We start from the raw sequence: 23,803 nt of genomic DNA, 5'->3' as shown, positions 1-23,803 counted from the left end.
ATATTTTTCATATCAATTAAATTTTGATTTATTATTTATGAAGTATTAATTCACCACTTAAGATCAGAAAACGCCGTAACCCATAGAAAAACATACAAAGTTTATTAATTACTATAAAAGTATATATCAATCGTGGAATCTAAATTATTAGGCATAAGACAAGACAAGTAAATAGTGTTTGATGAGCTAAATTTTTATAGTGGTTTTTGAGATTTATAATTTTTATCATTTTTAAGATTTACTGAATTTGTCTCCAAGATCCAGTTTCAGGTACTATATTGGTCTTTAGATTTTTTCTAGCGTGAGTCAGCTAATTCTGATTTGTGTACTATATTGGTCTTTGAATTTTTTCTAGCGTGAGTCAATAAACAAAATGCTAGCTAATTCTGATTTGTCACGTTAGACACATAGCTAAATAGCGTCTTTTTGTTTTAGCTTTTAAATAAGACAAAAACAAGGTCGTTTTAGAGAATGAAGTGAGATATAATGATTTGCACATTATATAAACTATTCTTCTGATCTTCCTCTCATTTTTACCTTATTTAAGTGCCAAAATAAAACGACACTGCTTAGTTATGTATCTAACGTAACAAGTCAGTGTCAGTTTAACATTTAATTTATTGATTTAGTATTAAAAAAAATCAGAAACTAATATGGTATCAGAATTAAATTTAGGAATCAGTAAAAGAAGAAAAATGTGAATTTGAATAATCATTTTAAAAATTTAGTTGTCAAAATTGATATTTATTAAAAAGAACAAATGTATCAGATATTAGAAATGACAAGTTTATGGGAGTTGAAATTGATGTATAGAGAAGGGCAATTCAAAGGAGTTGGAGTTGGTATATAAGAAGGGAGAAATATATATAATCAATGCGTGAAAAATTTTCCCTTAATTTATAACCATCATGTCATTACTACCAAATAAATTAAATTAAATTAATGTGATATAATTGATTTGGTTTAAAACATTTAGATAAATTGTAAAATACCACAAAGACACCACGTCAATTTTATCATTACATGACAAATTTGATTTAATTATATATAATAGATTATAGATATTAACAAGGTGAAATGTCTTTTTTGATTGGAAGTTGCGACATTATATGCAACTAAATGATGAAGGGAAAAATATCTCGATTAATAAAAGACTTAAAAGTTAAAGTAGGTCTTTCAAGCTAATGCTAGATTTCTTTATAAATTGTGTGATGTGAAATGTACAGTCTCTAGTTGCTTGGAATGATTTGATTTGACATTAAAATAAAGTTGAACCACTAAAGAGGTTGCCAATTATATGTGCTGGTTCCAATAAAATGCTAGTATTAGATATTGTGTCCTTGTCATGCGAATATAAAACATAGTATAATTATGAACATGTAGACGAGACCAATTCATTGTAGAATACGAAACAGTTGATGCAATCAAAGGCACTGTGTATAGTGTATTACTTGATGCTCCCATACACTACTTTAATTTAATGGATACTCCTATAAACCTAGATTTACTTATTTATTTATCTTTTATCTGATTAAGTTATTAGTATCTAAATTCTATTATCAGAAATTTGAATAATTCATTTACCATGGACTTTCTGAAGTTTATATACACGTACGTTTGGGTTAGCAGTTTCCATTGGAATTCTTATTTTTATTTATATTTGTTTAATTTTTAAAAAAGTATGTTATTACACAATCCCAGTTTCAAAATTCTTTTAATAAAACGTTGAAAACTACAACGATAAGAAATTGGTATGCCATTGCAATACAGTAATAATTTTTATTATTTTCTAGATGCAACCTTTATTTTATTTAAACATATTCTCTGAATATAATCTGCAATTGTCACCACCTTTTGTCTTGAACGTTTATGTTCGAAAAAAATAGTCTCAATTCGACTCTTGTCGTTTCCCTCCTTTTTTAAAAGAAAATCAAAGATATTTTCTTTGGTCAACCTCCAAATTTATCTCAAAGCTTGAATATTTTCAACCTCAAAGATATTTTTATTATCACCAAAAATTTTGGTCNATATATATATATATATTACAACAAATAACATATATATTTTTCTTTTGTGCAAGTTCCCAGCAGCCACTCAATGCATGTTTTAGTTGGATCCGATGCCTTTCTTTCTAAGGCAAATTATGGCGATTAAGCCCGATTATTATAAGAAAATAGTAATGGGTCATGAAAACCCATATATTGGCTATCTGTCCTTTCCACCACGGCAAGCCCATAAAAACAATAAAAAGAGAAAATCATCTTGATAAATGAAAAAAAAAATGATAAGGATTTGTTTCCTTTGTGAAAATATTTTTTTAAATGTTAAAAAATCGAATTGGCTAAGAAGTATTCTGAAGGCATAAAAGAATAAATAAAAAAATTGATTTTTCTCATGCATTGAATTATAAAAAAACTTAAAAACTTAATTTTTACTTGTATTTTCTAAAAAAACTTTTTTTTCGGGTAATATTCAGCATTTTAAGATATGTTATAGTAAAATCTTTAAAAAAAATTATAAAAAATAAGAAGAGTAAATTTTATATTATATTGAAGGTAAAATCATTCAAAGAGGCTCAAACATGTAGAAATTAAAATGTCAGCTCATAGATATACTTTGATTTGGATTAGAAAGAGAAGAAAACATGTAGAAGGTGGCCCAAATATGAAATCTAAAGTTTTATTGGATGAGGGGAAGGGTAACTCGACCCATATGGAGAAGGATGACGAATCTTTCTCTGCTCCAATTTTTTCTTCTAAAATTCGAAGAGCAGATTAATAAAAGGCTGGCCTATATCAAACAAGAAAAAGAAGACGTTTTAAAAGGAGATCTCAAACTAATAGTAATTGCATGAGCCGGAAAAAAAAAGTAAAAGTCTAAGGGCCCGTTACTTTATTAAATTATTTTTTTATTTCTAGTTTCTAGAATATTTATATTTCTTCTTTCTATTCTAAAATAGAATATTTATTCAGTTCTATTTCGAAATGTATCCAGCACAAAAAAAAAATGAGTAATTCCAAACCATTGGATGAAATCTCACACCATTAAAAACATCATTGATGGCTACTTGATGGCTATAAATCACAAAAGTTGCTAACCCCCTAGCACTCCTAAAAAAAAACTAATAGTAATTGAAATTCAAAGGAGGTTGAGTTGGTAGACAATCATCCATAATATCACCAACGGTCGGTAGTAGAAACTCTCTTTTTCTCTCCGTACAACACTGTTTCATCAGTTCGGGACGACGCCCTCTACCGCAATGAGAGGTGAGTATGTCTGTGGTGGACACTCAAGATCTCATGAACCAAAACAGAAACAAACGATGGAGCTTGAGAGCACAGGAAGACATGGGAAGAAAGTAAGAAGGGCCGGAGAAGAGGAGGGGTTCATTGGAATTCTGTCTCTAGTATCAGGGGAGGAAGACTGGATGATAGAGGAGACAGAGAGACAAGTAGTCTCGACACTGGCAATCCGAATCTTCAGTGAAGCAGTTAAGGGAGGTTGAAAGCCAGTTAAGAAATCGGAAATGGAGGATGATGAGTTCTCCTCAACCACAGACGAAGGGAAAAGCTCGAAGGAAGAGGAACAGGAACAGGAACCTGAAAAAGGTCACAACCGAAGAACACCGGAGAAGAGCCAGCAGCCGGATATCAGGGTGAAAAAAGTGGATGGAATTGTTAACTTTGTCCTCAATGAAGCTGCTTTGAACACATTAAGACACCCCTGGGAGGATACTTTAATCGAGAAATTACTAGAGAGGAAAATATCATTACCGGTCCTCAGTAGAAGATTGAAAATAATGTGGGAAAAGCAAGGAAGTATTGAGGTTATTGACATAGGTAATGATTTCTTCATTGTCAAGTTCTTTTCACAGGAAGATTTAGACTTTGTGCTAACAGGAGGCCCTTGGAGAATTTTCGATCACTATCTAACCATTAGGCCATGGAAACCAAACTTCAACCCAGTTGAAGCCACAATAGATACTATCGGAGCATGGGTGCGACTACCCGGTCTGGCGATTGAATATTATGATGAAGAGATGCTCAAGAAGATTGGAAATGTGATTGGTCAGACTATGAAAGTAGACGTGAATACAACAGATAAAACAAGGGAAAAATTTGCGAGGCTATGTGTGCAATTGAATCTCACAGCTCCCCTAGTGGCGCAATACTCAATTAAGGGAGTGAAGTATGGAGTGGAATATGAAGGGTTATACAATATCTGCTTTGCCTATGGTATGGTGGGACATGAGCAAAACGATTGCCCGAAAAAACCACAGCTGAAGTAACCAAAAAAGGTCCACAACAAGCGGCCATGGAGGAGGGGACGAGAGTAGAAAAGACTGGAAGTGGAAATGATGGATAGGACAAGGGCAATACTGAATTTGGCACAAAAGGGTAAAAATGTAATAGGAGAAGGAAGCAGTGCTTATGGACCCTGGATGACGGTCCAACAAACAACACGTGGCAAGAGGACAGCAAAACAAAATATTGATGTAGGTAGTGGAGACAAGGGTGGAACGAGTAGCAAGATCGTGAATGGCGAAAATGATACGAGGTATCATATTTTAGGGAATATAGAGGGGACCAGCTCTGATGAACATAACTCGGATCATGCTAATCATGTGGGTGAAGAGAATGTCTCCCACAAGGAAAAGAATGATAATGCTGAGAAAACAGAAAGTACTAAGGAGAAAAACCAAACCAAGCCCCTTAACCAGAAAAAATCCCAAGCCAACAAAATCCCGGAGATATCCCATCTTCTATTCGCAGACGACCTATTGATTTTTGCAGAAATGGGGATGGAGCAAACACAGAACATCCAAGAATGCCTCATCCCATTTTTGCACTCAATCAAGTTTGAAAATTAGTGTGGAGAAAACATCCATAGTCTTTTCTAACAACACAAGGAGAGAGAAAAGAAATCAGATTACTAGCTTATGCCAATACCAGGAAAAAGCCAATCTGGAAGGTATTTGGGAGCCATGATCAATAACCATAGAAAAGGTAAAGACCGCTTCAAGAATGTGCTAGAGAAAGTTCAAAGAAAACTTAAAGGTTGGAAAGCCAACTACCTATCTCTTGCTGGGAGGATAACCATGGCCAATTGATCCTTAACTCAATAGCGAATTTTGAAATACAACACTCTCTCCTACCAAAGAGTATATGCAATTAGCTTGAGAGAATGCAAAGAGGTTTCATATAGGGAGAATCGCAACAGCAAAAGTGAATTCATCACATTAGTTGGAACACCTTATGTCTCCTGAAGGGCGAAGGGGAGAGGGGTTGGGATTAGACATATGAAGATGGTCAATGATGTATTTTTAATGAAACTCCTATGGAAACTGATCACTGACAGGGATGCTTTGGTTGCCAAAGTCTTCTCTCGAGGTACATTCGCAACAGGAATACTACATGGAGTTTGTGTAGTAAATAGGCAGATTCACCCTTGTGGAAAGAACTTGTAAAGCTTTGGCCTTTACTAATAGAGAACTGCAGCTGCAACATAGGTGATGGGATGAGAACCCTGTTCTGGCTTAATAGATGGGTGCAAGATGAAGAATGCTTGATCACAAAGAATCTTCTGCATACCAAAGACATTGATATCAAGGCAAAAGTGGCAGATTTGACGGATGATAGTGGAGAATGGAACTTCCATGAATTGAGAAGGGTGTTCCCGCAAGTAATCTTGAAGAAGATTCAAACCATACCCCCACAAAAACAATGGATGGAAGACACTATCAAGTGGAATCATAACTTGAATGGTGAAGTTACGGTTTCATTAGTGTATAAACTGCTAACAAGAAATAATTATCAGGAAGACCTACCGATGTGGAAACATATTTAGAAGTGGAAAGGAATAGAGAGAATTAAAGTCCTAATGTGGAGGCTAGCCCATGGAAGAATCCTAACGGCGGGAAAAAAAGCAAAAATTATTGGAACAAACCCAAATTGCTGCCCTAATCAGCCCGAGACTGTGCTTCATGCCTTTCGGGATTTTCCACAAGCAGCAAAAATTTGGAGCCAACTGATACAACCAACTGTAATAGCCATCTTATTTGGTACGAATCTAACAAATTGGTTAAAACTAAATATGGAAACTAGTTTTGGAACAACATATGAGCACTCTTGGAAGGATAAGTTTTTTGTGACTTGTTGGTGGATGTGAAAATGGAGAAACCAAGAAGTGCATTCCCCCTCCCCCTTTCAAAAGACTCAAGAATGCAGTCAAATTAATAAAATCTAATATTAACAACTACAAAGAAGCACTGTTAAAGAAAAAAGACGGAAGAATCAATAACCCATCAAATAGGGAGCAAGCGATTTGGTACCCACCTCCCCAAGGGCGGGTGAAACTGAACATAGATGGTGCCTAAAGGGAAAAAATAAAGGAAGCAGAGAGTGTTGGCTTACTAAGAACACAGGAAGGGGAGTGGATAGAAGGTTTCACAGCAAGATTAGGAAATTGTCAAGCTATACAGGCAAAACTGTGGGGTGTTGTCCATAGGCTGAAGATGGCATGGGACCTGGGTATGAGGAGAGTAGTTGTAGAAGTTAATTCAATAGAAGTGTATGAGGAGATAAATCTCAAGCATAATACACAACGTTTTAATCTCCTCTTAAGAGAAATTGAGGAGTTTCGAAGAAGACCCTAGGAGCTCATCTTTCAACACACCCTGAAAGAAAGGAACATGTGCACTGATTGGCTTGCAAAAGAAAGTTTCAAAAGGTACAATGGATTCAGCTTTATTGATAGTATACCCAAAGGAATGGAATCTCTATGTAAATGATAGAGAAATGGATAATCGTTATAGACAGTTAGCTTTTATTTCTTTCTTTGGGCCTTGGCCCCGATGGTTCACAAAAAAAAATTCAAAAGAGGTCAAAATTAGGTTGAAAAAAAGAACAAAAGGGTTGGGACATATATACACAGAAGAACAGGAAAGGAAAAAATAAAAAAAAAGATCAAGTGTGCTGATTAGAAGAGAAAGAAAAATGGAAACAAAAAAGAAAATACGAGTGAGAAGGAGAAATTCAATCAAGAACAGCAAGATCATCAATAAGGATCTAGATGGTGAAACAGAGGTGGCGGAAACAAGTAATGAAGAAGATAATGAAGATGAAGAAACAAAATCTTGGAGGGTTATTGGGACACAATTAATGTTTCAATATGATGATGAAGATGAAACAATAAATCATCTTCAAAGGGAGCTTAAAGTCGATAATATAAGAGAAGACATCATTGTCAAAACAAGATCTAGAGGCAGAAAAAAGAGGGCACACAATCAAGTTGGTAACATTAATGTTTCAATATGATAATGTTTTGAAATTACAGAGGTTAGAAAGGTAGAGGAAAGGCAAGGGGTGTGTGTAAGAATTGGTTAGAAAACTATGCTCGTAATTTTTGGGATTGGTTAAATAAAGTCTTCTTCTATCTTTGTAAGTTGTGCAAAAAATGTGGAGATAAGGTGATTTTGGATGAGAAAAAATAGATACAAATGATAGTGGTGGAGGATTATTGTGAATTTGTGACAGTAAAACTTTTATTGAGAATAATAGGATTAACGGCAATAGATGGATGTATATCTATGGTATGCTAAGGCAGGTAGAATTGGAGCTAGCAATTATGGTAGTTTATGGAGAACATCCAGTGATAGATAGCATAAATATGTAGAAGAAAATGGCAGACCAGAAAAATAATTTAATACCATGTATTGTGATAGGATATTTTAATGAAGTCATGTATCCAAAGGAGCGTTATAATAGCATAGTAAGTCTTGTGAGGATGGAAGAGTTCAGAGAATAGATTCAGAATATAAACCTTGTGGAGCTCCCATTACAGGAAAAAAAAGTATACATAGATGAAAGGTAGCCAAGCCAATCGTCTGGATAGAATTTGTGTGGATTTGGTTTGGATTAAAAAATTTTCAAGTTTAAAAATTGAGGTGATAAAATCTTCCAAATCTGATCACATACCGTTGAGCTTGCAGGTGAAAGAACAAACTGTGATCCTAGGTCTTCTCGGTCATTGAATATATGGTTTTCGCACCCAAGCTTTATTCCAATGATCGAAAAGGAATAGAATCCGTGGGGAATGTACTTACTAATAAAAAATGAAGAAGCTGAAGTGTGTAATCACAAGATGGAATAAGGAGATCTTTGGCAATGTGGATGAAAGAGTAAAAATATTGGAGGAAGAAATAACTAAGGTGGATGAGAAGTTGGAGAAGAATAAAATTGAATCTAATTTGAAGGTAAGTAGAAGAAAAGCTTTAGAAGGTAAACTGAAACGAGAAAAAAGGAGAGTAATTGAGGCAGCTATCGAGGGATAGATATATTTAGGAAGAAGATAAAAAATAAAATACTTCTATACAACAGAAATAATTAAGAGCATAAGAAAACATGTATCAAAACTAATAGTTAAAAATAAGTCGTTAAAAATCTGAGAAGAATAAAGCAACTCAAGTTGGAATACTTAAAAGAATATCTCCTAAACAAGCTTGGGATTTAAAAAAGTTGTCTACAAATGTAGATATCAGAGATGCAGTTTTCAGTTGTAGTCCTTCAAAGGCACTAAAGCCAGACAGGTTCAACATATTGTTCATAAAGAGTACATAAGATATTATGGATGAGGAGTTTAACTAATTTGTGATAAATTTTTTTAAAACTAATTTTCTACCAAGGAACTTAAATATGACATGGGTAACACTGTATCAAAGATAGATGTTCACATGGAAATAAAATAGTTTAGGCCAATTAGCATGATTGGTAGCAACTACAAAGTAATATCAAAGATGCTTGTCAAAAGAATGAAGGTGGTAATGGATGAGATGGTGGGTGAAAATTAATTAGCTAGACAAATTTTGGATGGGGCCTCATTGCTTGTGAAATGCTAGGATGGATGACGAAAAATAAAAAATGACAGGGTGATTGTGAACTTCAATTTTAAAAAGACGTACAACACAGTAAAGTAGTCATTTTAGATCACGTTTCAGAAAGGATGGCGATTAATTAAATATGGAAGGGGTGGATTAGAGGGTTGTTAGAGAGACAAGCATGTCAATTATTACCAATGGATGTCCAACTGAACCTTTCCATATTAAGAGAGAGTAGTGCCGAGGTAATCTAATATCACTCGTTCTGTTCATTTTGGTGGCAGAGGTGTTGAATTATATATTGGAGTTAGCAAAGAAAAAGAATTTATTAGGAGATTGGTGTTAGAATAAATTGTTTTATAATCCAGATCATCTATATTAAACCATAAAAAATATATGTCACAGTGCGAAAGCTTACCTGTACTCATAAAAGTGATAGAAGAGTTGTCTCAGTCATCCTCAACTAAAATCTTCTATATCCCTGATAGGGCTGAATTGTAACTCCTCTGATGGGAAAAGAACAACAGAGGCGGCTTTGGTATGTTAGAAACCAAAACCCTGAAGTCACTATTTATATTTAAATATGGCATTCATTAAATCCTAAAGCCCAAATAAAAACAGTATCTAAATCTCAAATAAAGATAGTAACTGGTTTTATTCTCATTTAATTTTAAATCAAAAGTAATTATGACTTATTCAATTTAGCATTTACAACAAAAATGAGATCACCGTTATATAAGTCATTTAATTTGAAATAGCATAGTTTGTGATTATAATTAATATATGTATTTCTCACAAACAAATTAGAAAATTAAATAATTTCTCAACAATCTCCCACTTGGGCTATACATATTTTCTTCTTTAGTTGTTCGGTTAGAAAGCTTCTTTGGAGTTTTCGTTATTATGATTTCGTACAGAGGTAGGATTATGATAATTTTTCACTGATTAAATTTGTATTGGTTAAGTGAATTAATGTTGTGATTGATTATTGATTGAATTTGATTGAATTTCTGTTGAATTTTTGTGATATATTGATGAATTTGTGGAATTCATGGTTCGGCCATGAAGAGGCCAGTAGGAACCAAATTATTTGATAAACTTGGGAGTTGGGATATTGTTGAAGCACGTTAGAAATTGATGAGATACGATGGTCGAGAGATCAACTGAGAAACAGTGAAAATTGGTAACCGTAAAGCTCGAAACGGATTAAAAATTATATATATTTTCGAACAGATTTCAATAAAGAATTTTTTTGAGTAAGGGCTGTGATTGTTACCATTATAATATTATTATTTTGAGAATAAAATTTTATTTTGATAAAAGTTGAGATTGATTTTGTAAATATATAAATTTCGGGGTATTTTTCGTAAAAAATAAAAGTTCCAGAGTAAATCAGATATTTTATAAGAGTTCAGGTTATTTCTAGAAATGTGAAATTAAATTAGTATTTTTTTTTAAATATAAAGTTAAAATTAGTAATTTTATAAAATGTTGGGTTAAAAGTTAAAATATTTAAAAGCTTGAAGTTAGAATATAATTCCTAAAAGCTTCAAGAATAGGACGTTAGTAAAGAGGTTTTGATATAAAAATAATAATGTTAATACTCTTTTATTATTAATACTAGCTTACTTGTACCAATATAATATATTAATATTTTATTTAAAAGATATTATTTTATTTAAGATATAATAAAAGGATAAGTAGAAAATTGTCCTAAAAGTTTTAGAAAGACAAATCTAAATTAAAAATCTTTGATTCTCTTTCCACAAGACACTTAGGAAAATGTGAGAGAATAATGTGAAAATAATTTATATTGTGGAATGATAAGAAAGAAAAGAAGAAAGAAAAGAAAAGAAAAAAAAAAGATTAAGGAAATCTCTACCACAGTAGAGTAGAGCAAAGACTAATAAGAAAATCTAAAGAACTTTTGCCACAGGAGAGAAGAAAATAGAAAAGAAAATAATGTATTAACTAAAAGGATCTTCTGTCATAGGAGAGTAGAGGGCAAAGATAAAAAGGTTTTAAGAGACTCTCTGCCACAAGAGAGCAGATGCAACCTTGGTTAGGTCTTAGTGCCAAATGTCGACGCCAACACATTGAGAATTGTTTTCCAAATGTAAGCATATTACAATACATTTAAAAGTCACATTGTATGCGGCCTGACCATAAGACTTATATGCACACTGTATGCATTTGGAAAGCCATATTTGAGACTTGTGCCCGGGTAATGTCGGGAGCGGGTAGACAACAGACACATGACATACTAGAAGATTCCGCTTATGAGGACCTCGCTTAGGTAGCTATTTGAGTTGGGGTGGACTTGGTTCCCATCTACAAATATTATGACCCGTTAAAGAGAAAGATTACGCAGTTGTTGTTGTTTTGGAGACATCCTGTTTAGCCACGTTTGAAGACCTATAGTGTCTTCACCTCACTTTTGTGATTTTAGAGGGGACTAGGCTTATAAAGAGAATTAGGCTAGCTTGGATTCCAGTTTAGGGGCTTTTTGAATAGGTTATTTGTGAGATGCTTATGAATATTTCTATATTATCTTGTGACTGTTATTATAACTACTGTTGATGTGTGTTGACTTAATGTTTTGTTAAAAAGAAAAAGTCTTTCGTAAAACCGACAACGTATTAACTATGATCAGGCTCATATTTATTAAATAATAGATAATAATTAGGAAGACAAGTTAGTAGCACTTAGTTTTCATAATGATCTAGACAACAATTGGAATGTTACAATTTCAATATCATCTACTATACGAAGTCCATTGACAGTTTCGCAACCATATGCCATGTTTGGATGCCTCAAAGCAAGCAACGTACTCTACTTCCATTTTTGAAGAAGCTACAAGAGTCTGTTTGTTAAACATCCATGTAATAGCTCCAGCCAACATGAAGACACAGCCTGAAGTAGAGCGTCTACTATCTTGACATCCCACAAAATCGGAATCAGAGTACCCAATGATCTCTAAATTTTCTGATCTTCGATAAGTAAGCATGTAATTCTTTGTTCTCTTCAGATAATGCATTACGTGTTTAACAGTTATCCAATGATCTATGCCAGGATTGCTCAAGTATCTACCCAACATTCCCACTATGAATAATATATCGAGACGTGTGCAGACTTGAGCATACATTAAGCTCCCTAGTGCTGATGTATAAGATTTATCATGCATTGCTATCCTCTCAATATCATTTTTAGGGCATTGGTTGAGACTAAACTTATCTCCTTTAGTTATGAGTGTGTTCATTGGTCTACAACTTTCCATTATCTTTTCAATATAGTTCTTTTGTGATAATCCAGGAATAACTTGAGAGCAATCTCTTAGTATCTCGATTCCTAATACAAAAAAGGCATCACTAAGATCTTTTATTTCAAATTTGTTCGATAAAAATTTCTTAGTTTCATGCGACAATCCTATATCGTTACTGGCAAGTAGAATGTCATCAACATATAAGACCAAAGGTATGTATTTACTCCCACTAAATTTGCGGTATACACATTCATCTATAATATTTACCTCAAAACCATACGAGGTAAATACTTGATGAAACTTGTGATACCATTGATAGAAAGCTTGTTTGAGACCATAGATGGATTTCTTTAACTTACAAACCATAGATTTTGAATCGCCTGATATAAATTTTCTAGTTGTATTATATACATCATTTTATCAATGTCACCATTGAGAAACGTTGTCTTTACATCCATCTGATGTAGCTCCAAGTCAAAATGAGCTACTAGTGCAATTATGGTTCTAAAGAAGTCTTTCGATGATACTAGAGAAAAAATCTCTTTATAGTCTATGCCTTCCTTTTGAGTAAAGCCTTTAGTGACTAGACGAACTTTATATCTCTTGACATTACCCTTAGAATTCCTTTCGATTTTAAATATCCATTTACAACTAAATAATTTCACACCTTCAGGTAATTCTACGAGATACCAAATGTAATTGTCTTTCATAAACTTTATCTCTTCTTTCATTGATCGATCCATTTTTTAAAGTTAGAACTTTGCATGACTTGAAGAAAATTGATTGGGTCATTTTTCTATCATACCAATGCCACCCTCATGTTCTTGGAGATAGACTACTTATTCATCCAAAATTACACTTCTCATTTCTCTGTTGGATCTCTTTAACGACACTTCTTGAGGTTGTTGAGCTTGCTGTATGGGTTGGAGTTGAGGAGGATTCTCATTAGTCACTTGTACTGTAGCAGTATCTATAGTAGGATTCTCATTGTGCTCTTGTACTATAACTGCATCCTCATCAAAAGTAACATTCCTAATATTTTTTTCCTCAAAACTCAGCATCCTCAAGAAATATCCCATTTTCCGTTTCAAAAATAGACTCTTGTCCTCGTACGCAAGCCCCTTTGGACAAGAAATCTGTCCAGTGTCGCATGGAACTGCCCACACACGCGAGCCTATAAATTTTCCCATTCACGTACGCATGCACACGCCCGCATACGCAGGGCATCTGGGCAAAGCCAAGGGTTTGCGTCGCACGTGTATTCGCGTACGCATTCCCATAAAAAGTGGTAAAAAGCTGTTAAGTTATGCAGAAATTACTTTTGCACACAGAACTTTCAATGTGCATAACTTTTTCGTTAAAAATTATTTTTAGTCATTTTTTCGAACGTCACGAACTTCCTAGACCTAATTTACAAAATAATCATTCTAGAGACATCAATTGAAACCTAAAAGGTTGTCAAGAACTATACAATGGCATAGGAAACTTGAACAATACTAAAATAGTAACACGAGGTGTATTCCGAAACGATCAAGGAGCATGAAATCAATCAGCTTAAGCATGTTCACCACAGATGCGGCGAGCAAGCTGAATGTCTTTGGGCATTATGGTGACCTCTTGGCATGGATGGCACACAAGTTGGTGTCCTCAAACAAACCAACCAAGTAGGCTTCAGCAGCTTCGTGGAAAGCAAGGACAGCATGGCTCTGGAACCTCAAATCAGTCTGCAAACATAATAAATCAATCAATAAATAGGAATCATTACATATTTTACAGCAAAAAATAACCCAACGCACCAGGACTAAGAACTAGAAAATTTTTCATAAAAGAACTAATCCTATAACCTTGTAGCAACTTCATGTTGTAAGTACGACTACTGAAATTAATAAAATAGTGAGCTTACCTGAATATCAATATTATTTTGTTCAAAATCCTCAAATAAAAATTTAACTTCTCCATTAGAATATAAGGGTCATAAATTGTTTCAAAGCCATTTAACATTTGCCAAATTCTCTTATTAATTAAGCCTCTAATATTAAGTTATCTTATAAGACCACTTGCCCGTGTATAATGAAATTCAGATCAATTACAAAAAGGAAGAATAAAAAACACAGCACTATCATATGGAATAGTTTGAAAAGAACATGCAAGAACTAAGCATTTAACACAAGATTAGCATTAAACATCATGGTTGAGCCAACAAAATATAGTAAGATAGATAATAAAAATAAATAAAACAGATATCAAAGGGAGGCCAACCTTGGGTGCTAGATAACAGAGTCTTCTTCCACCAGTGTCAAAGAAAAAAGAAAAATCCAATGGGTCATCATATGGAATGTAAGTAGGTTTGAAAGATGTAAAGTTCGCAAGGTACAACCAATTCGAGGATGTAATCAGCACATTCTCACACTTAATATCCCCTGCAGAAATACAAGTACACTACAAAACAAAATGGGACATGCAATCCCATAATGTTGACATTAGCAATTCAGATATGAAGAAAATTGTACCTAAAATCTGGCCTTGAAATAAGGCTCCTTATTAGTTGAAAATCAAATACATTCTGCATCAGGAATGTCAACGAGCTTTATCTTAGATATCTGCATGAATGCAGAATATTTAACCCCAATATAATAGAAATTTCATTAAACTTTTAAGGTAAGAAAAGCACAGGTCACTAGGTCATGCTCCTTGACGAAGCCCAAAAGCATGGGTTTGGATTTTCACACTAAAAGTAGAATTTGTCCGTTGCAAGTATAGTCCAAACCCAACAATTGAACATCAATCAAATAATAAATTTAATACAAAATAACCGAGAATATTTAGCTCCCGGGTCGTCTTCCCTAGGAGTTGCAATGAAGTGTATAATTATTGGCTATGAGAGAGAGCATGGGGATTGTGAATGCAAACAAGAGAGCAAGAAATGTAAGTAGCAATAAAGTAACTTAGCATGCAAGAAAGTAAAAGACACAAAGGCTCAAGAGGGATCCTCTAAAAAGGATGATGATGACTCCTCCCCTTCCAAAAAGAAAGACAAAGGAAAAGGACCAATGAACTGAAGCTGCTCAAGGTTGTTGAGTTCCATGGTTGACAATCTCAAAATTTTGAATTTCTGTTTAAGTTTCTTTATGTTTGAATTTCTGTTTGATAATAAGTTTCAATGTTAGGATAGTTTATGTTTTGATGCTTAGTTTTTTTCTTTTTTTTATGCCCTGAAGTCTTTTATGAGTCTTTTTTAATTACAAGAAAGAAAATGCAATGTTAGTTCAAGTTCATATACATCAATAAAAGATTAGTTTGTTTCCATAAGAGTTAGTGTGAGTTTTTACAAAAACAAGAGCAAAAGAGACTAAGACCAAGTGGAATTGTTAAAAAAAAAACTAAGAGATAAGGAACTAAGTGTAGAACCTTGAATGAACTGAAAAGAAAATGAGTCATGAAAAGCAACTAGGCTTAAAAGGTAGGACAAGTAGAGGCAGAAGGGTGTCCCTTGAATATCTATAGAACCAAGAAGTAGTAAGCAATAAAGACCCAAGGCTCTGAGCATCAACTACTAGGATGAAAAGAAACACTAAATAGCTCACAAGAGTTGGAAAACCTAGTAGATGCTTGTGGTGAAGATGTCAAGAAGAGGCCTGGGTAAGTAAATTCTTAGAGGTGTTTCAACACCTAGTACCCTAAAGCCAACTGGTTTAGGAGTGCTAATTGAAAGCCTAACTAAAGGGTTGTCTTGAGACAAAATATTTAGAGTCGTGGTCAATGATAAAAAAAGAAAAAGTGAAAGGAATAAGATAATCAAAAGAGAATGAAATAACTTTTACTACTTCAAGGTGACAATCAATAAAAAAGGCCTTTGAAGTTTATACTTGAAATATCCTTCAAGAACCTAGGAGTTCTTTGTGACATTGAAATAGAATATTCATGTGTTAAACACTTAGCCTTATCCTTAACAATGTTGCATGCATTCAAGGTCAAGTCTCAATTTATATAAGAACTGCTCACATTGATTTGCTTGGGACAAGCAAAGCTTAAGTTTGGTGTTGTGATGACTTGCATCATCTACCCTTTTTTCTTGCATAAAAAGGACCATAAAAGAGCATAATCTCATTTGATTATTGCAATTCATGCACTATTTGATGAATATTATGGTACATTGCTTTGAAATGGGTTTGTGCTAAATTTCAGGTGAAAAAGACATCAAAAAGGGGAAGAAAACAACAAAACAAGATGGGCGTGTGAAACTGGCGTGCCACTTGGAGCAAACGCCACAAAATTGTATGGGCATGGCATGCCAGGAGCTGGGCGTGGCATGCCAGTACTAAATTCCAGAAAGGAACCTCAAGCTCTCTATATGAGCGTGGCACGCCAAGAACTGGGCATGGCACGCCAGTTATGAATTCCAGAGAAGCACAATTGAACATTTTGCATGGCCGTGGCACGCCAGAAGCTGGGCGTGGCACGCCAGTGTAATTTTCCAGAGAGCAATGTTGAAGGCCACCAAAGGGGCGTGGCACGCCTAACCCATCACATACTATGGGCGTGCCACTTGAACCATGGGGCGTGGCACGCCAGTTCATCAATCCAGAAGAAATCAAGACCCTAGGCATGCCACTTGGTATCGAAGGTGTGGCACGCCAGCTTCAAAAGTCACTTGGGCGTGCCACCTGAAAAGCCAGGCATAGCACGCCAAGCTTAAAAGACCCACACTAGAAGGGGCGTGCCACTTGAGCAGCAAGGCGTGGCACGCTAGTACAAGTTTCTAGAGAAGAGATTGAAGGCCAAAAGGCTGGGCGTGCCATTTGATGTTGAAGGCGTGGCATGCCAGCCTCAAATTGTCACTTGGGCATGCCACTTGAGCATCCAGGCATGGCACGCCAACATACAAGGAGACCAAAGCAAAGCTGGGCGTGCCACTTGATGTCGAAGGCGTGGCACGCCAAGCCTTCATCCTCACTTTGGCGTGGCACTTGAGCATCCATACGTGGCACGCCAACACTCAAGGAAGCCAAAGCAAAGATGGGCGTGCCACTTGAAGAACCAGGCGTGGCACGCCAATCACTGGACCAAGGCAAAATGCTGGGCGTGGCACGCCAGAAGCTGGGCGTGGCATGCCAGTTATATTTTCCAGAGAGGGAGATAGGAGGTCAACCATATGGGCGTGCCACTTGGTATCGAAGGCGTGGCACGCCAGCTCTAGAATTTCACTTGGGCGTGCCACTTAAAGTCTCAGGCGTGGCACGCCAGCATCACCAACCAACCAAGAGAAGACCTGGGCGTGCCACTTGAGTTATGGGCGTGGCACGCCAGCGAAGGACCAAGCACACATAATGGGCGTGCCACGCTAGTTCAACTTTTCAGAAGCAAGAAGAAGAGGGAGAAAGCCTGGGCGTGCCACTTGAGGTCGAAGGCGTGGCACGCCAGGCTACATAAGTGCTTAAAAGAACCCTGGGCGTGCCACTTGGGCTCGAAGGCGTGGCACGCCAGGGATGCCAATGAAGGAGGGCGTGCCCCTTGAGGAGTTGGGTGTGGCACGCCAAGCCAGATTCAGAGCCGGGCGTGGCACGCCACTGAAGCGCCAGTCACACGCCAGCTGGAAGATCACGTTTATTGAGTTTTTTCCCCCTCCAAATTGTATTTTTCTTTTCACTTTTTGTATTTTCTTTATTTTCTAGTGCTAGGAGTAGTATAAATAACCCCTGAAAGTACTGAGAAAGGGGTTAAGCAGTTGAGCTATTAGTCATAGTTAGATTTACTTTTCACTTTATCATCTCTTCTATCTCTTGTACTATTCTTTGAGCTATGAGTAGCTAAATTCCCTCTCATTGAGAGAGGGAGCTCTGTTGTACTTGATAGATTAATGATAGTGAATTTCTTCTTCTCTTCATCTTCTCTTTGATTTGCTAGAAGGAATTTCGTTCTTCATGCTTAGCATTCAATCACCTTGGAAAAAGGGGTTGAATGCAAAATGGGTTTCATGGGAACCTTCGAAAAGGAAACATGAAACCATGCTAGAAATCCCTTCTCATACTTGAGTAGGATCTGGGTTTTGGGGTTTGGATATGGTGACATATAATCCTCCCTCTACTTGGACCTATGATTATGTGTGGTATAATTAGGGACCAAGCATATCTCTCTTCATAAGCAATTAGACCAAGAAATTGGCTATTGATCAAGATCTGAGAGATTGAGTCACCAAGGGATTGGGGCTCAATCAATCATGATTTCCAAGAGGTCAATGAGTTGCATGATTGAAGAGGATATGAGCTGGATTTAATCCAAAGAGAACAATATCTCCTTATCTCAATAAATTCCCCTATTCTTATCTTCCACTTTCTTTATAGTTTTTCTTTATATTCTGCAAATCCCCATTCCCATTTACAATTAAGCCATTTATGTTTCTGCACTTTACATTATTGTCATTTCCGTTTCTGCCATTTATTGCTTTCCTTTATTTTTGAGTCATTTATATTTCTGCACATTTACAATTCTGCAATCACAATCTATTCTGCTTAGCTTGACTAATTCACCAATTGATTAAAATTGCTCAAATCTACCAATCTCTGTTGATACGATCCTACTCCACTGTGGGTTATTACTTGACGATAATTTTGGTGCGCTTGCCAAAAAGAACGGATTCATCATTTTTATATGGGGTGTGAATTCCAGTCCATCACAGCCCTAAAAAAACCCATGGTTTTCAAAAAGAGGAAGACAGAGTTAGCTGCTGGAGATAACAATTTTTATAGGGGAGGAATTGACTATCTTTATGAGTAATCAAGAAAAATTGCATTTCTTTTCGAATGTGGGTAATGGAACGTCGATTTGGGATCGTAGTTTCTCTTCTATGATGGTAACTGATGAAGTGTTTCAATCATCATCTGATGTTACACTGGTCAATGAAATAGATGATATTGGTATCAACTAATACCTACACGTGTGTATAAGTAAAATTTAGACATAATATAAGTATAAAGTTAGATATTTATTAGGGTAACTACTAAAAATGTACTCGGATAATTTTTTCACCGATAAAAATGCACTTGAATTTTGCTGTCAACAAAAATGCTCTCAAATAATTTAAAAATACGACAAAAATATCCAGCATTAAACATGTATTATCAAAAAATTCTTTAGAGATTTAATTTTGAAGCAATTTTTTGCAAGGATGATTAAAAAATGAGATATGTTTATTCTTAAAATTTGGTGATTTTTCAGTATGTATATATTTTTTGTGATTTTTTAAAAGTATTATTGGTTATTGACAAAAAAAATCACAAAAAAATATATACTCAGAGAAAAATCACCAAATTTTAAGAATAAAAATATCTCATTTTCTAATTATGCTTGCAAAAAACCACACCAAAATTCAATCTCTAAATCATTTTTTGAGAAGAGGCCTGCTACACATACAAGTCATTTTGGCATAGAAGTTCATATAAGTTGGCCTAAATCCAACAAAAATAACCCTCAATTTAGATTGTTTGTTAACAAGCTCTTCTCCAACTCTTGAATAGTGCAAAAACCATTATGACAAACAGTTCTTCTCCTTCAATCAAAACCGCAACACTCAATTCAAACAAAGATCAAAATTTCTCAAAAATCTCTCAAAATCGTCATAAAAAATAAAGAAAGTTTCGAAGCTGAATTCGAAAAGAATTATGAGAAAATGAAATAAGAAAATGAGAAAGAAGAAACAGTAGAAGATGAGGAAGAGGAAGAGTTTTAAATTATGCAGAACTTATCAATACAAAAACACTGAAAATTCTTAAACAATACACATAAATATCTTAGTTTTACACCAAAATTTGTTGCAAATACACAAAAAATGTTTCCTTTAATGCTGCATTTTTTTTCTTCTTTTTTTTTTTATTATTTCTTTCTTTCTTTTAGTTGAATGAATGTAAATTCATCCTCTTCCAAATAATTTTTCAGCAATATATGTTTCTTCTTCTTCTTCTATATTTGATTTTTTTTTTTGTTTTTATTCTTATTAAGAGAGTAAAACAAAAAGAAACTTGAGAAGGTAAAATAAGTAGAAAAAGATGAATAAGAAAAAATAAAAGAAGAAGATGGTGATAGTGATGAATAAAAGAAGAAGCAGCAGTAGAAGATGAGGAGGAGGAAGAAGAAGAGTTTTAAATTATGCATAACTTATCAATATAAAAACACCAAAAATTCTTAAACAAAACACATAAATATCTTAGTTTTATACCGAAATTGGCTGCAAATACACAAATATTTCCTTTGGTGCTGCATTTTTTTCTTCTTTTTTTATTATTTATTTCTTTCTTTTAGTTGAATAAATGTAAGTTCATCATCTTCCAAGTAATTTTGCAGCATTATGTATTTCTTCTTCTTCTTGATTTGATTTTTTTTTTTTGTTTTTATTCTTCTTAAGAGAGTAAAACAAGAAGAAACTTGAGAAGGTAAAATAAGAAGGAAAATATGAATAAGAAAAAAAAAGAAGAAGATGGTGATGATGATGATGATGGAAAAAAAAGAAGAAGAAGCAGCAGAAGATGAGGAGGAGGAAGAGGAAGAGTTTTGAATTATACAGAACTTATCAGTACACATACACCAAAAATTCTTAACAATACACATAAATATCTTAATTTATACCGAAATTTGCTGCAAATACACAACAATGTTTCCTTTAATGTTGCATTTTTTTGTTCTTTTTTTCCTTATTTCTTTCTTTCTTTTAGTAGAATGAATGTAATTCCATCCTCTTCAAAGTAATTTTACAGCATTATGTTCTTCGCTTGATTTTTTATTTTTATTCTTTTTAAGAGAGAAAAAAAAAAAACTCAAGAAGGTAAAATAAGAAGAAAAAGATGAATAAGAAAAAAAAATGATGATGATGATGATGATGAAAAAGAAGAAGAAGTAGCAGAAGATGAGGAGGAGGGAGAAGAAGAATTTTGAATTATGCAGAATTTATTAGTACACATACACCGAAAATTTTTAAACAATACACATAAATATCTTAGGTTTATACCAAAATTTGTTACAAATACACAAAAATATTTTCTTTAATGCAGAATTCCTACGTTACTTTCAATTCAAACCATCAATGATAGACATCAATTTTAACAAACAAAAATATTATTCACCTACAGAATCATAAACTACTAATAAAAACATTAACTAGAATCGAAGCACACCTCAGCCACTTGATTGGATTGAAAACAATAATCTACTTCGCTCTGGTTCAATTGACAATCTGAACTTGAATCATTCATTATCTTCAACAACGAGATAACTGTTCAAAACTGATTTCAGAGGTTGATTTCAAAAACGTAGAGAATGAAGAAATCACAAAAACAAAAAAAGAGAATGCAGAGAACGAATGAAGAGAAACGCAGAAAACGCAGAGATGGAACAGAACGTAGATCAAAAATACTGAGAAAATTCGAAAATGGAAATAAAATCCTTTCAAAAAAAGAAGTTATATATTCGCACGTTGGTGCGAAATTTATAACCCACAAACTAACCGGCAAGTGCACCGGGCCGTATCAAGTAGTACCTCAAGTGAATGAGGGTCGATCCCATGAGGATTGATGGACTAAGAAAAAATGATTGAATGATTTACTTAGTTAGACAAGCCAAAAAGAGTGTTTGGGTCTCAATTTCATTAAACAGTAAATTCAGAAAATTAATAAAGTAAGCAGTAAACAAGTTGTTAAATATATGGAGAAAACAGTTAAGGTTTCAGAGATGTTTATTTTTCGGATTAACTTTTCTTACCAACTATTTTAATCATGCAAGAGTCAATTCATGGCAAACTATATGTGACTAAACCCTAATTCCTTAGACCTTTTTAGTCTCCTCTAACCTTCATCAACCGCCGATTCCTTGGTCACTTGATTCCGATTAGAGGGTTAAGTTCAAAACTAGTTTATGTGCCACAAAAATCCTAATTACCTAAATATAAGAGGATTATATGTTACGTATCTCGTTAAGTCCAGATAATTAGAAATTTAGGAGAATTTATGTTTCAAGCTGTTGTTCAGGTAAATTGCTTTTCTAAGGTTTACAAGGACTCAATTAGAATAAAGGTCATACTTTTGTTCCACCCAGATTCATAAGATGAAGAACAAAAATAAATTCTTGAAATTAAAATCAATACATGAATTAAAATAGAAAAGTAATAGTATCAATCCATACAATAAACAGAGCTCCTAACCTTAACAATGGAGGTTTAGTTGCTCATGGTTCAGAGAGAAAACAAGGGTTTTGAAAAACTATAAAGTGCGGAATGAGGTAAGAGAGAAGAGAAGCCCGAAGGGCTAAATCTTTTCCCTTTTATATCTAATCCTAATAAATATAAAATATATTTTCTAAAATTAAATAACATCTTTTCCTATTTGTAATTAAAATAAAATATTTTAATCAAAAGAAAATAAAATCTTCATTGCTGGCTTCAATTGGCGTGGGGACCATTGCTTTCTTCAAGGCTGGCACCCCAGTATGGCAGTATGCTTTGGCGTGATTTGGCTTCAATTGGCACCTAACTTGGGAAATTTCAAGTTAGGCGCCACCATTCCCGAATTGACTATGCGTGTAAGTCTTCATCTGGCACCTAACTTGGGAAATTCCAAGTTAGGCACCAATGTGGCCGAACAAAATGGAGGAAAAGGGTATACTATTATATATCGTTGGAAAGCTCTGGAAGTTAGCTTTCCAATGCCGCTGAAATCACGTCAATTGGACCTCTATAGCTCAAGTTATATTCGTTAGAGTGCAAGGAGGTCAGGGTTGACAACATCATCCACTTTCTTTCTCTTCTTCCATAAAACTCCGTCAAATCCATCCGAACGCTACCTGAAATCAATAGAATTTCATACAACTCAAAGTAGCATTCATAGTGGCTAAAAAGTATTTAAATCTTGATTAAACTTAACAATTCAAATGCAAATTTAATAGGAAAAGATAGAAAAGATGCTCACGCATCACGCGTTGATTGAAAAGTTGGTTAGATAGTGATGCATGAGGTGAATTAAGTTAAAGAGACTTGTATGGACTTGTATCAAAAAATGACTTGTATATGGAAAATATTTGTTTTGAGAATACATATTTAATCATGGGTATTTTTGTCGCTAACAAAATTCGAGTGTATTTTTGTCAGCGACAAAATCATTCGGTTACATTTTTAGTGGTTTACCCTATTTATTAATATATAAAATTATATTAAAAATCTTAATTTTGAAACACAAGTCAACTTTAAAAAGCTAACTTTTAAAAACTACAAACACAAATACAAACTTTTTAATTACCATATGTGAAATAAAATATGTTTTTTTCTTCAAATAACTTTACTAAACTAAGACTAAATCATAAAAAAATAAATCACTTAAGTGATGAGCCGCACGCTATGCCAAAAATAGTAAAGTAACATATCTTACATAAATACACAAACATTTTTAATATATTTAAAGTGAGTAGCAAAATCTAAAAATTTTTCATGGTGTAACTTAACCCTTCCAATTTTGGCATCTCAAGATGTAAGACAATACATGTGAGGTAGTAAGTCTGAAGGGATGTGTATTGTGTAGTACCAAGCACTTAGCACTTAGACAATCACAACTTATTTGACTAACTTGAGTGACTCAGGTTAGTGGTGAAGAAATGGCATCATTCGACAGATCCAAATCCTCCATCCTCCA

General features: G+C 34.3%; 1 long non-coding RNA gene across 1 annotated transcript in view; it reads left to right on the top strand.

Annotated features, from left to right (window-relative positions):
* The window catches only part of LOC110266368, a 13,976-nt gene continuing 3,806 nt past the window's right edge, over positions 13,634-23,803 (top strand). Inside the window, exons 1-2 of the long non-coding RNA XR_002353660.1 lie at positions 13,634-13,859; positions 22,889-22,894. This is a non-coding gene — a long non-coding RNA (uncharacterized LOC110266368). The remainder of the gene's footprint in view (positions 13,860-22,888; positions 22,895-23,803) is intronic.

The sequence above is a fragment of the Arachis ipaensis genome, chromosome B09 (genome assembly GCF_000816755.2).
Source record: "Arachis ipaensis cultivar K30076 chromosome B09, Araip1.1, whole genome shotgun sequence".
Taxonomy (NCBI): Eukaryota; Viridiplantae; Streptophyta; class Magnoliopsida; order Fabales; family Fabaceae; genus Arachis; species Arachis ipaensis.
The sequence above is the reverse complement of the archived record's forward strand: the minus strand, read 5'-3'. Positions and strand labels throughout refer to the sequence as shown.